At 43.5% G+C, this 13308-nt stretch overlaps 1 long non-coding RNA gene across 1 annotated transcript in view; it reads left to right on the plus strand.

The window, feature by feature from the left end:
* Positions 1-10266, plus strand: part of LOC143773774 (uncharacterized) — a 48836-nt gene extending 38570 nt beyond the window's left edge. The window contains exons 2-3 of the long non-coding RNA XR_013215359.1: positions 9700-9730; positions 10174-10266. This is a non-coding gene — a long non-coding RNA (uncharacterized LOC143773774). The remainder of the gene's footprint in view (positions 1-9699; positions 9731-10173) is intronic.
* The last annotated feature ends 3042 nt before the right edge of the window (positions 10267-13308 follow it).

Below are 13308 nucleotides of genomic sequence, written 5' to 3' on the forward strand. Positions count from 1 at the left end.
GGTAGACAGCCCGCCTGAGACTGACTGTCCTGCCGCTGTTTGGAGTATGGCTTAAAGCTGTATATTATTCCACTCCCTCGGCGTTCCGGCCACCGGTAATGCGCCTCAGCAAGGTGCTGCCTCTTTCAACAAAACCCCTGCTGGTATTCTCCTTCTGCTTGATTTCGTTTCTCACTCAGCACAATCTATCTCGCTTCTAATCCTTTCTTAGGGCACCGCCGCTATTCTGAGCAGGCACGGTCCCATGACGTTCTCTCAATGCCAAGCCTCTGCCAGGATCCCACCCCTGGCAGAGACCCTTCTGTCTCTTCCTCCACAACACCCTCTCTCACTAGGTGTTGCTTCGTTCGATCCAGTCAGCTTTCTCACTAACTTCCTGCCTGACCCCCAGTTTACCCACTATGGTGGGGAGTGGCCTAATGAATAGCACCCTTAGCTCCCCCCGGAGGCCCAGCTGTGAAACATATTGGTGTCTGTGATACCTGATTGGAGGAACTCCTTCGGTGCCATCGAACGTACCATGGCTCCCCTTAGCGGCGAAGCCACAGCACTGCAACGACCAGGACTCTGGGGCGCTGCACAAACCGCTGGCACGAGAACAGCAAGGCTTAGCCCGAGCACAAATCCCACAAGACTGCACAAAGGAACGCACATCCCGCGACAAGGAAGGCCACCAGAAGGACCTAGCTACCAAATCTCTGGTACCAAAAATCCCAGGATGACCCGCCAACACCGAAGAATGAACCTCGGAAATAACTCTGCTGGTCCATCTATCCGGGACAAACAGTCTCTCTGGTGGACAACGGTCAGGTCCTGAAATTTCTGCAGCCCTCGTCGCAAATCTGCGGAAATGGCAGACAAAATCACTCCCTCTCTGAGAATACCAGCCGGCTCAGAAACTCCTGGAGAGTCAGGCACAAAACTCCTAGAAAGTGCATCAGCTTTCACGTTCTTCGAACCAGGCAGATATGAGACCACGAAGTTGAAACGGGAGAAAAACAACGACCAACGAGCCTGTCTAGGATTCAGGCACTTGGCAGATTCAAGGTAAATCAGATTTTTGTGATCAGTCAAGACCACCACACGATGTTTAGCTCCTTCGAGCCAATGTCGCCACTCCTCAAATGCCCACTTCATAGCCAACAACTCCCGATTACCAACATCATAATTCCGCTCGGCAGGTGAAAACTTTCTTGAAAAGAAAGCACATGGCTTCATCACAGAGCCATCAGAGCTTCTCTGTGACAAAACAGCCCCTGCTCCAATCTCAGAAGCATCAACCTCGACCTGGAAGGGGAGAGAGACATCTGGCTGACATAAGACTGGAGCTGAAGAAAACCGGTGCTTCAGCTCCCGAAAGGCCTCCACGGCCGCAGGAGACCAATTAGTCACATCAGAACCCTTCTTGGTCAAATCCGTCAAAGGTTTAACCACGCTAGAAAAATTAGCGATGAAACGACGGTAAAAATTAGCAAAACCCAAGAACTTCTGAAGACTCTTAACAGACGTGGGCTGAGTCCAGTCATGAATAGCCTGGACCTTGACTGGGTCCATCTCCACAGTAGAAGGAGAAAAAATAAAACCCAAAAAGGAGACCTTCTGTTCTCCGAAGAGGCATTTTGAGCCCTTCACAAATAAAGCATTAGCACGCAGGACCTGAAACACCATCCTGACCTGCTTCACATGGGACTCCCAATCATCAGAAAAGACCAAAATGTCATCCACATAAACAATCATAAATTTAACCAGATATTCTCGGAAGATGTCATGCATGAAGGACTGAAACACAGAAGGAGCATTAGATAGTCCAAAAGGCATCACTAAGTACTCAAAATGGCCTTCGGGTGTATTAAATGCTGTTTTCCATTCATCTCCCTGCTTAATGCGCACAAGGTTATACGCACCACGGAGATCTATCTTGGTGAACCAACTGGCACCCTTAATACGAGCAAACAAATTAGACAATAGTGGCAAAGGATACTGAAATTTGACTGTGATATTATTCAGAAGACGATAATCTATACAAGGTCTCAAAGAACCGTCCTTCTTGGCCACAAAAAAAAAACCTGCACCAAGAGGGGAAGAGGATGGGCGAATATGTCCCTTCTCCAGAGACTCCTTTATATAACTCCGCATCGCGGCATGCTCTGGTATAGACAAATTAAAAAGTCGTCCCTTAGGGAATTTACTACCAGGAATTAAATTTATAGCACAGTCACAATCCCTATGAGGAGGCAGGGCACAGGACCTGGGCTCATCAAATACATCTTGGTAGTCAGACAAAAACTCAGGGACCTCAGAAGGAGTGGAAGAAGCAATAAACACCAACGGAGTATCGCCATGAATTCCCTGACAACCCCAACTTGACACAGACATAGCTTTCCAATCTAAAACTGGATTATGAGCTTGCAGCCATGGCAGACCCAAAACGACAACATCATGCAAATTATGCAGAACAAGAAAGCGAATCACCTCCTGATGTACGGGAGTCATGCACATGGTCATTTGCGTCCAATACTGAGGCTTATTCTCAGCCAATGGCGTAGCATCAATTCCCCTCAGAGGAATAGGAAATTCCAAAGGCTCCAGGACAAAACCACAGCGCCTGACAAACGACAAATCCATCAGATTCAGGGCAGCACCCGAATCCACAAAAGCCATAACCGGGTAGGACGACAAAGAACAAATCAAAGTAACAGACAAAATAAATTTAGGCTGTATAGTACCAATGGTGACAGGTTTAGATTTCTTTTTTAAGCGTTTAGAGCATGCTGAGATAACATGAGTAGAATCACCACAGTAAAAGCACAACCCATTTTGACGTCTATGACTTTGTCGCTCAATTCTGGTCAGAGTTCGGTCACATTGCATAGACTCAGGTCTCTGTTCGGAAAATACCGCCAAAGGATGAGCAGATTTGCGCTCCCGCAAACGCCGATCAACCTGAATGGCTAAAGCCATAGAATCACTCAGACTTGCAGGGGTGGGAAACCCCACCATAACATTCTTAACGGCCTCAGAAAGACCTTCTCTGAAATTTGCAGCCAGGGCACATTCATTCCTTTGAGTAAGCACCGACCATTTCCAAAATTTTTGACAATACACCTCTGCTTCATCCTGACCCTGAGAGATAGCCAGCAACGCTTTTTCTGCCTGATTCTCAAGATTAGGCTCCTCATAAAGCAGTCCAAGAGCCAGAAAAAATGCATCCACATTAATCAATGCAGGATCTCCCGGCGCCAGAGAGAAAGCCCAATCTTGAGGGTCGCCGCGCAACAAGGAGATAACAATTTTAACTTGCTGAGCGGAATCACCAGAGGAACGAGGTCTCAGAGATAGAAATAACTTACAATTATTCTTAAAATTTAGAAACTAGATCTATCTCCAGAAAACAACTCAGGAATGGGTATCTTTGGTTCTGACATAGGGCTATGAATAACAAAATCCTGAATACTTTGCACCCGTGCAGTAAGATGATCCACACTAGAAGTCAGAGTCTGAACATTCATGTCTGCAGCTGAGCTCAAAACCACCCAGAGTTCAAGGGGATGAAAGAAGCTAAACAAACTGCAGCAAAGGAAAAGTGGGAGGAAAAAGAAAAAAAAATGTACTCCGGTCTTCTTTTTATCCCACTTCTGCGATGCATTAAACACTTTTTGGCCTGCTATGCTGTTATGATCCTTAGTGGTTGAGGATCACAAATACTCCAGCTAAGTAACAAACATAGGACAAGCTCTAGGGAGGTGGCAAACTGGACTGACCGCAAATCTGAACCTATCCAAACACACTAGAAGTAGCCGGTGAACGTGCCTAAAAATCCTAGACGTCCCGAGCCAGCCTGAGGAACTAACTACCCCTAGAGAGAAAGAAAAGACCTCTCTTGCCTCCAGAGAAATAATCCCCAAAGATATAGAAGCCCCCAACAGATAATAATGGTTAGGTAAGAGGAAGGCACATACACAGGGGTGAAAGCAGATTCAGCAAATGAGGCCCACTAATACTAGATAGCAGAACATAGAAAAGGGAATCTATGCGGTCAGTAAAAAACCCTTACAAAATATCCACTCTGAGATTTCAAGAACCCCCACACCAACTAACGGTGTGGGGGGAGAAACTCAGTCCCCTAGAGCAACCAGCAAGCGAGGAAATCACATTTTAGCGAGCTGGACTAAAAACATAATGAACACTGATAATCAAAAAATGATCAAACAAAAACTTAGCTTGTCTTGGAGAGACTGGGAGCAAGGTAGACACAAGGAATCTGAAGAGCACTGAATACATTGATAGCAGGCAAGGAACTGAGTCTCCAGGTGAGCTAAATAGGAAACCAACCAAGGATAACGAACCAGCTGATGCAGCCAACCTGCAGAAAGACAACACTACACAGTACCGCTTGTGACCACTAGAGGGAGCCCAAAAATAGAATTCACAACAGTCGCCACTCCTCGAATGCCCACTTCATTGCCAACAACTCCCGATTACCAACATCATAATTCCGCTCGGCAGGCGAAAACTTTCTAGAAAAGAAAGCACATGGTCTCATCACCGAGCCATCAGAGCTTCTCTGTGACAAGACAGCCCCTGCTCCAATCTCAGAAGCATCAACCTCGACCTGAAAGGGAAGAGAGACATCAGGCTGACGCAAGACAGGAGCCGAAGAAAACCGACGTTTCAGCTCCTGAAAGGCCTCAACGGCCGCAGAAGACCAATTCGTCACATCAGCACCCTTTCTAGTCAAATCCGTCAAAGGTTTAACCACACTAGAAAAATTAGTGATGAAGCGACGGTAAAAATTAGCAAAGCCCAAGAACTTCTGAAGACTCTTCACCGATGTAGGTTGAGTCCAGTCATAGATGGCCTGGACTTTAACTGGATCCATCTCGATAGTAGAAGGGGAAAATATGAAGCCCAAAAAGGAAACCTTCTGGACTCCAAAGAGACATTTAGAGCCCTTCACAAACAAGGGATTGGCACGCAGGACCTGAAACACCATCCTGACCTGCTTCACATGAGACTCCCAATCATCAGAAAAGACCAAAATATCATCCAGGTACACAATCATAAATCTATCCAGATACTCTCGGAAGATGTCGAGCATTAAGGACTGAAACATGGAAGGGGCATTAGAAAGCCCAAAAGGCATCACCAAGTACTCAAAATGACCTTCGGGCGTATTAAATGCTGTTTTCCATTCATCGCCCTGCTTTATACGCACAAGATTATAAGCTCCTCGAAGATCTATCTTGGTGAACCAACTAGCCCCCCTAATCCGAGCAAACAGATCGGACAGCAGAGGCAAAGGGTACTGGAATTTGACAGTGATTTTATTTAGAAGGCGATAATCTATACAGGGTCTCAGAGAACCATCCTTCTTGGTCACAAAAAAGAACCCTGCACCCAAAGGTGACGAGGACGGACGAATATGCCCTTTCTCCAAAGACTCCTTTATATAAGTCCACATAGCGGTATGTTCTGGTACAGATAAATTAAAAAGTCGAGCCTTAGGGAACTTACTACCAGGAATCAAATTTATAGCACAATCACAATCCCTATGAGGAGGTAGGGCACTGGATTTGGGCTCATCAAATACATCCTGGTAATCCGACAAAAATTCAGGGACTTCAGAAGGAGTAGAAGAAGCAATTGACACCAAAGGAACATCGTCATGTACCCCTTGACAACCCCAACTTGACACAGACATTGCTTTCCAATCCAGGACTGGATTATGAACCTGCAGCCATGGCAGACCCAACACGACAACATCATGCAAATTATGTAACACCAGAAAGCGAATAACCTCCTGATGTGCAGGAGTCATGCACATAGTCACTTGAGTCCAGTACTGAGGCTTATTCTTGGCCAATGGCGTAGCATCAATTCCCTTTAGTGGAATAGGGAATTGCAATGGCTCCAAGATAAAACCACAGCGCCTGGCAAATGAAAAATCCATCAAATTCAGGGCAGCGCCTGAATCCACAAAAGCCATAACAGAGTAGGATGACAGAGAGCAAATCAAAGTAACAGACAAAATGAATTTAGGCTGTACAGTACCAATGGTGACAGACTTAGCGAACCTTTTTGTGCGCTTAGAACAGTCAGAGATAACATGAGTGGAGTCACCACAGTAAAAGCACAACCTATTCTGACGTCTGTGATTTTGCTGATCAATTCTGGTCAGAATCCTGTCACATTACATAGACTCAGGCTTCTGTTCAGAAAACACCGCCAGATGGTGCACAGGTTTGCGCTCCCGCAAATGCCGATCAATCTGAATGGCCAAAGACATTGACTCATTCAGACCCGCAGGCGTGGGGAACCCCACCATAACATCCTTAAGGGCTTCAGAAAGACCCTTTCTGAAAATCTCTGCCAGGGCACACTCATTCCACTGAGTGAGCACAGACCACCTCCTAAACTTCTGACAGTAAACCTCTGCTTCATCCTGATCCTGACCCTGACCCTGGCCAGCAAAATCTTTTCTGCCTGGTCCACTAGATTAGGTTCCTCATAAAGCAATCCAAGTGCCAGAAAAAACGCATCCACACTTAGCAATGCAGGATCTCCTGGCGCCAGGGAGAATGCCCAATCTTGAGGGTCACCACGTAACAAAGAAATAATAATTTTAACTTGCTGAGCAGGGTCAGCAGAGGAACGAGGTCTCAGAGAAAGAAACAATTTGCAATTATTTTTGAAATTCAAAAACCTAGACCTATCTCCAGAGAACAGCTCAGGAAATGGTATTTTAGGTTCTGACATAGGACTGTGAATTACATAATCCTGAATGCTTTGTATCCTTGTAGCGAGCTGATCCACACAAGAGGACAGACCTTGAATGTCCATATCTGCATCTGGGTCCTGAACGACCCAGAGATTAAGGGGAGGAGAGAGGCTAAACACACTGCAGAGGAAAAAAAAAACCTCAAAGCTTCTCTTATCCCTCTTTTGCGATGCATTAACACTTTACTGGCCTGATGTACTGTTATGGTTCTGGTGGTAAGAACACATGAACTGACCTGATAGGTAAACCAAAACATAGGACAAGCTCTGGGGATGTGGGAACTTTACTGACCGCAATCCTGATCCTATCAACACACACTATAGGCAGCCGTGGAGCGTTCCTAACTCGGCCTAGACACCTCTGCACAGCCTGAGAAACTAGCTACCCCTAGAGAGAAACAAAGCCTCACTTGCCTCAGAGAAATTTTCCCCAAAGTGAGAGCAGCCCCCACAAATAATGACGGTGAGTTAAGAGGAAAACACAAACATAGAAATGAGAATAGGTTTTAGCAAATGAGGCCCGCTAATAACTAAATAGTAAGAGGATAGCAAGGAATCTGTGCGGTCAGTATAAAATACTACAAAAATTATCCACGCAGAGAATACTAAAAGACCCCCACACCGACTCACGATGTGAGGGGCGCAACTCCGCACCCCAGAGCTTCCAGCTAGCAATCAAATAGCATATAAGCAAGCTGGACTGAACTCATCATATACTGAGAAACATTTTCAAATAGCAATGAGCAAAAATAGACTAGCATGAAACTTAGCTTCTCCACGAGGAGACAGGTCACAAGGGAAGTCCCAGAGAGATCTGAACCAGTACTGAATACAATGACAGCAGGTAACAAGTAAAGGTCCAGGCGGAGTTAAATAGGGAGCAAACCTAGCAGGAAACGAGGCAGCTGGAGTCCAGCTACAGACCAGCCGTAACACTCAAAGCCACCAGAGGGAGCCCAAGAACAGAACTCACAAAGTACCACTCATGACCACAGGAGGGAGCCCGAGAACGGAATTCACAACAGATGTCATCGCTGCTCACCATCTTGGTCGAGTCATCAAAGCTTTGGAGAACTGAACATACAGGTGCTTCTCACAAAATTAGAATATCATCAAAAAGTTAATTTATTTCAGTTCTTCAATACAAAAAGTATTAGTGAAACTAATAGAGATAATTATTTTTGGGTTTTCATTGGCTGTAAGCCATAATCATTAATATATGCAGAAATAAATGAAATAGATCACTCTGTTTGTAATGACTCTATATAATACATAAGTTTCACTTTCTGTATTGAAGAACTTAAATAAATTAACTTTTTGATGATATTCTAATTTTGTGAGAAGCACTTGTATGTCAGACATCTATGCCTGCTCATCAACTCTTTGGTGCGGAATCTAACAGGAATACTGACATGCATGGTGTAGCTGGTATTCAAATTCTGGCCTCTGCTGCACACAAAACCTTCCCAACATATGTAGTGTTGAGTTCCAATTCGTGGTGACATCACACACCAGTCGATGAGCAGGAAGTTGCAAACACTGCTGCAGCACTGCCAGGGTGACGGAAGCTGTAGATGACTTGCAGAAATGGGCACACACAGCCTGCTTTCACAAGTAGCTCAAGCAGATCTGGGTAGGTTTTGAGTAACCACTGAACCGCTAAGTTGATTACGTGGGCTAGGCATGGTACATGTCCAAGGTTGCCAAGCTACAGAACAAACCTGAAATGTAGAAAAAAACAAACTTACTATACCACGTACCTCTGCTGCTCACTGTTCAACATACGGTCCTCGACACCTCTTCCTCCTGCAGCGCATTTAAGGCTATGGGCATCTTCATGCTGGACTTGGACTTTCACCAGTAACTAAATCTAGGCCGTCTTGCGCATGCAGAGATGTTCCAGACCTAGTCACCACCATAAGTCTCAGCCTAGCTTGAGGGTGGGCGGGCTTTCAGCGTGCATCATCAGTAGGAAGAGACACCGAGAACTGTCTGCAGGAGAGCAAGCAGCAGAGGTGGCCAAAGAGCTGAACGGTGAGATGAGTATTACTTTTTTATGTTCTTTTTAAATATTTGCTTGTGCTTTGCGTTTTAGCAAAATGGCAATTAGGCAGGTGCCATTTGGTTGAATTGGCACAAAAGGTATTACAAGAAATCTACATTCTGGAGAATACGGGTTTTTGCAACATTCTCAAATAAATTTGCCTAAATCTAAGGGCGTAATCAGATGGCTGCATAAATCGGACTGAAATCGCAATGCAGTGCAATGGATCTCTCGAACCTGAGCATTACAGCTGCATAGAAATGCATGAAGTTGTCATGTTTGGGTCAGGAGAGGCACAGGCTAGTTCGTGCACTAGGTTCCGATCTCGTTCCAAATTATAAGGCCGTCTGACTAATTGTGAAAGGCAGGATTTTTGAATAAGACATAAAAATTCTTTGACTGAATGCTGCCTCTGAGCTGCATTGTTCTTCTTTGAGCCCATTTTAATCAGTGGTCCCCTGTTACTACGTGACGGCACTGTCTGCCATTGGGCACTTTAACAAAGAAGAAGCACTGATTAATAGAGTCAAAGAAGAACATATGTAAGAGCAGATCTAAGAGGAAAGTGCACACTAGATCTGGGGGTATGGATTAGATGACATGGGTCTGAGAGGTTGAGATTTGCTTGCTTTGTTTTGCCCATGTCAGCACAAAAATGGTTGCTGGTTCATTAGAGGAAAGGCACTATTAAAGAATGATTTAAATTACAAAAAACACAAATTAGAAGGTAATGAAACATGTCTTCAGATTGTATATGAATAAGCTTCCTCTGTGTAAATCAATGCCACATTTACTAGACTAACTCTGGATATATAATCTCGAATAATCTTTAAATGTGTCACTTGAAAATAAAACTCCATTTTTACTGCTACTTTCAGGGCACAGAAATGCAAGAAGCATCCTGGAAAGGTATTTACATGTGTGTTGGTTCAGAGCTTGTGCTGGTGCATAGATTTGTATTGTGTGCGCACTGCAGCATGTAAGGACAATAAAATAGCGATCAATATATAACCTTTTGGAGAAAAGTATTGACAATACTGACAGTATTTTTTCAAATGCTACAGACCGAAAAGCAGAGTTAACAGCATTTAGAGTCTGTATGTGTTTGTTCGTAATGATCTTTTCATCTCTGTCTTAGGTCTGTTGTAGAAAACATTTGTAAAATTACCAAGTAGCATAATGCACTTCTGTAAACCTAGGTCTATGCCAACATGGTCTCGTTTGAATTCTGTTCTAAGCTTTGGTACATAATGGGCACAATATAGAAACAGATTGTGCTGTTAACAGTGATGGTTTGTATTCCTTGCTCTACTTCAATAAAGGATATTTATCTTCTTCTTTCTCCCATACAGGTATTCATTGCAGCCTGTGAGAAAAGAACAGCCAGTCTGACTCAGAAATGATGGCCAACTCATAGGAAAAAAATATTAATTACTGAATATGAGCATTTTAAAGAGATCAATCTATTTCAGTCACCGACATTCATATGTTCAAAACATGTACTAATTGAAATAAACATATTTGTTAGCATGTTTATGTTGTTAAGCAGAGATGAGTAGATTTTTTTATAATTAGAATTTGACGTATTTGCCAAGTTTTCAACCAAGGTTCGATTTTCTCAGCAAATAAATTTGCATGTATCTCAATTCTGCAAAGCATGTAATTGCTCGGAAAATACGTGTGAGGAAGAGGCAATGTTATACTATGGGGCAGGGCAGATCTGCGGATATTCTTGCATACCGATTCAGCATGAGAAAAAAATGGCAGCAAGTTGCTAGTGGTTCTGAATCAGACCTAGCGCACCCATACATGCGAGAGAATAGGATCACACTTAGATGACACTAATAATCGTCCCGATTCTCTCTCATGAGAGACAATACGCCAGTATGAGTGAGCTCTAGTGCTGTGCGGAAGTAGCATTTGGGGTGAGACAAGGGATTGGTCACAACACAGTTCTGTCATTACACTAGGGAGAGACAGTGCCTTCTATGAGCACTGAGAAATGTAAATTTACAGAAACCACCAAATCTAATGTAAAGAGAAGTCAGACACACAATTTTTGGATGACGTAATGCATCTAATATACAGTTTAACAATGCACTGAAAAAAATAGATGTAAAAATGATATTTATTATAATGCTCCATTTAATTACCGATAACATCACCATTGTAACCTGTGAAAGGGCCAGCTTGGTAAGCATTGAGAATTTGTGCGCTCTGCAGTCCTGCTTCATAATATTGCAACATTTCCATAGCTTATGTCATTAATATCCATTAATTTTATGTTATAGATTTGATATGGTAGTAACTAACATACTTTTATCACTCCAAGGTGGTGCTTAACAGATGCATGAATGATTGGCACTATAAAAATAACTCAATAAAATGTCTGAGAATTAAAAAAAAATATATATATTACTAGCAAGTTTAATATTACAATAAAATCCCCAAGGCACTCAGCTCCTAACCCCCCCAACTCTCCAGCACCAATGCCGCTGCGGTCCCCTGCCAATCTTTTCTTACATCCTGAAATCAGTGTGTTGGCAAAATAATTGCTGCGGGCTACTTATTGGCATCATTTCTGAGTCCTTACCTTCTCCCAATATATATAGACTTAGTCTACTTTCACACCACTGTGGTGCAGTTACACTTAAAGTGTGTTTTAATTATTCTTAAATCAATAGTACATATAAAAACATGAAACTTTTCAATATATTTTATAACAAAATGCTTAGTTCATCTCCGGAAATGATCTTTCACTCTCAAAATGCTCAATTCCTGGGAAAAATCTGTATTTAGTGAAGAAAGACTTTTCCATTACTGAGATAGGAGATGACAGGTGCTACTGATGAGATTCTATGTAGAAAGAAGGGGGGAGGAGGAGCTATTTGGAGTTTCTCCGTCCTCCTTTTTCCTTTCTTCTAAATAGAATGTTATCAAAAGCAAAAACACAAGAGTGCACAAAAAATAAAAAAACATAGCAGAAAAAGGAAGAAAAAAAAAGTTAAAAAACAAATTAACTTACAGGATGCAGCAGACCCATAGGCAGAGGCAACATAGGTGCAAAATTCTGATGAAAAAAACACTCACAACCTACCAGTTCATGGCGGGGGGTGGTCACCTAGTAGAAATACACATGGATAAGGCTTGTCAGATGTGGTACACAGTGTCTAGCTTACAGCCTATTAGTGATGCCCATACTTGTAGATTAGGCAGGCTATACTGGCAGCACTATATACAGGTGCTTCTCACAAAATTTAAATATCATCAAAAAGGTAATTTATTTCGGTCGTTCAATACAGAAAGTGAAACTCATATATTATATAGAGTCATTATAGCAGCCTTCAGCTTTTAAACCAGGTATTGGTACTTTTGGCAGTGTGAACAGGTGCCAAGTTCTGCTGGAGAATGAAATTTCCATCTCCACAAAGCTTGTCGGCAGAGGGAAGCATGAAGCGTTCTAAAATTTCCTGGTAGACAGGTGTGCTGACTTTGGTCTTGATAAAACACAGGGGACCTACACCAGCAGATGACATGGCTCCCCAAACCATCACTGATTGTGGAAACTTCACACTAGTCCTCAAGCCGCTTGGATTGTGTGCCTCTCCACTCTTCATCTAGACTCTGGGACCTTGATTTCTAAATGAAATGCAACATTTATTTTCATCTGAAAACAACACCTTTGACCACTGAAAAACAGCCCAGTTCTTTTTCACCTTGGCCCAGGTAAGTTGCTTCTGGTGTGGTCTATTTGTCATGAGTGGCTTGACACAAGGACTGCGACACTTTGAAGCCCATGTCCTGGATGTGTCTGGGTATGGTAGCTTCTGAAGCAATGACTCCAGCAGCAGTCCACTCCTTGTGAATCTCCCCAAAATTTTTGAATGGCCCTTTCTTGGCAATCCTTTCAAGGCTGCGGTTATCCCGGTTGCTTGTGCACCTTTTCTACCACACTTTTTCCTTCCACTCAACTTTCCATTAATATGCTTGGATACAGCACTCTGTGAACAGCCAGCTTCTTTAGCAATGACCTTTTGTGGCTTACCCTCCTTGTGGAGTGTGACAATGACTGCCTTCTGGACATCTCTTAAGTCAGCAGCCTTCCCCATGATTGTGGAGCCTACTGGAACAGACTAAGGGACTAGTGTTGAGCATTCCGATACTGCTAATATCGAGTATCGGCCGATATTCGCTGTATCGGAATTCCGATACCGAGTTCCGATATTTTTGTGATATCGGAAATCGGAATCGGAAGTTCCTATAAGTTCCCAGGCATGTGCGGTGCGTATGGTTCCCAGGGCCTGGAGGAGAGGAGACTCTCCTTCAGGCCCTGGGATCCATATTCATGTAAAAAATAAAGAACAAAAATAAAAAATATGGATATACTCACCCCTCTGACAGACCCTGGACCTCAGCGGTGCAACCGGCAGCCTCCGTTCCTAAGAATGCAGTGAGTGTAGGACCTGCGACGACGTCGCGGCTTGTGA

This window comes from Ranitomeya variabilis, chromosome 5 (genome assembly GCF_051348905.1).
Source record: "Ranitomeya variabilis isolate aRanVar5 chromosome 5, aRanVar5.hap1, whole genome shotgun sequence".
NCBI classification, from domain to species: domain Eukaryota; kingdom Metazoa; phylum Chordata; class Amphibia; order Anura; family Dendrobatidae; genus Ranitomeya; species Ranitomeya variabilis.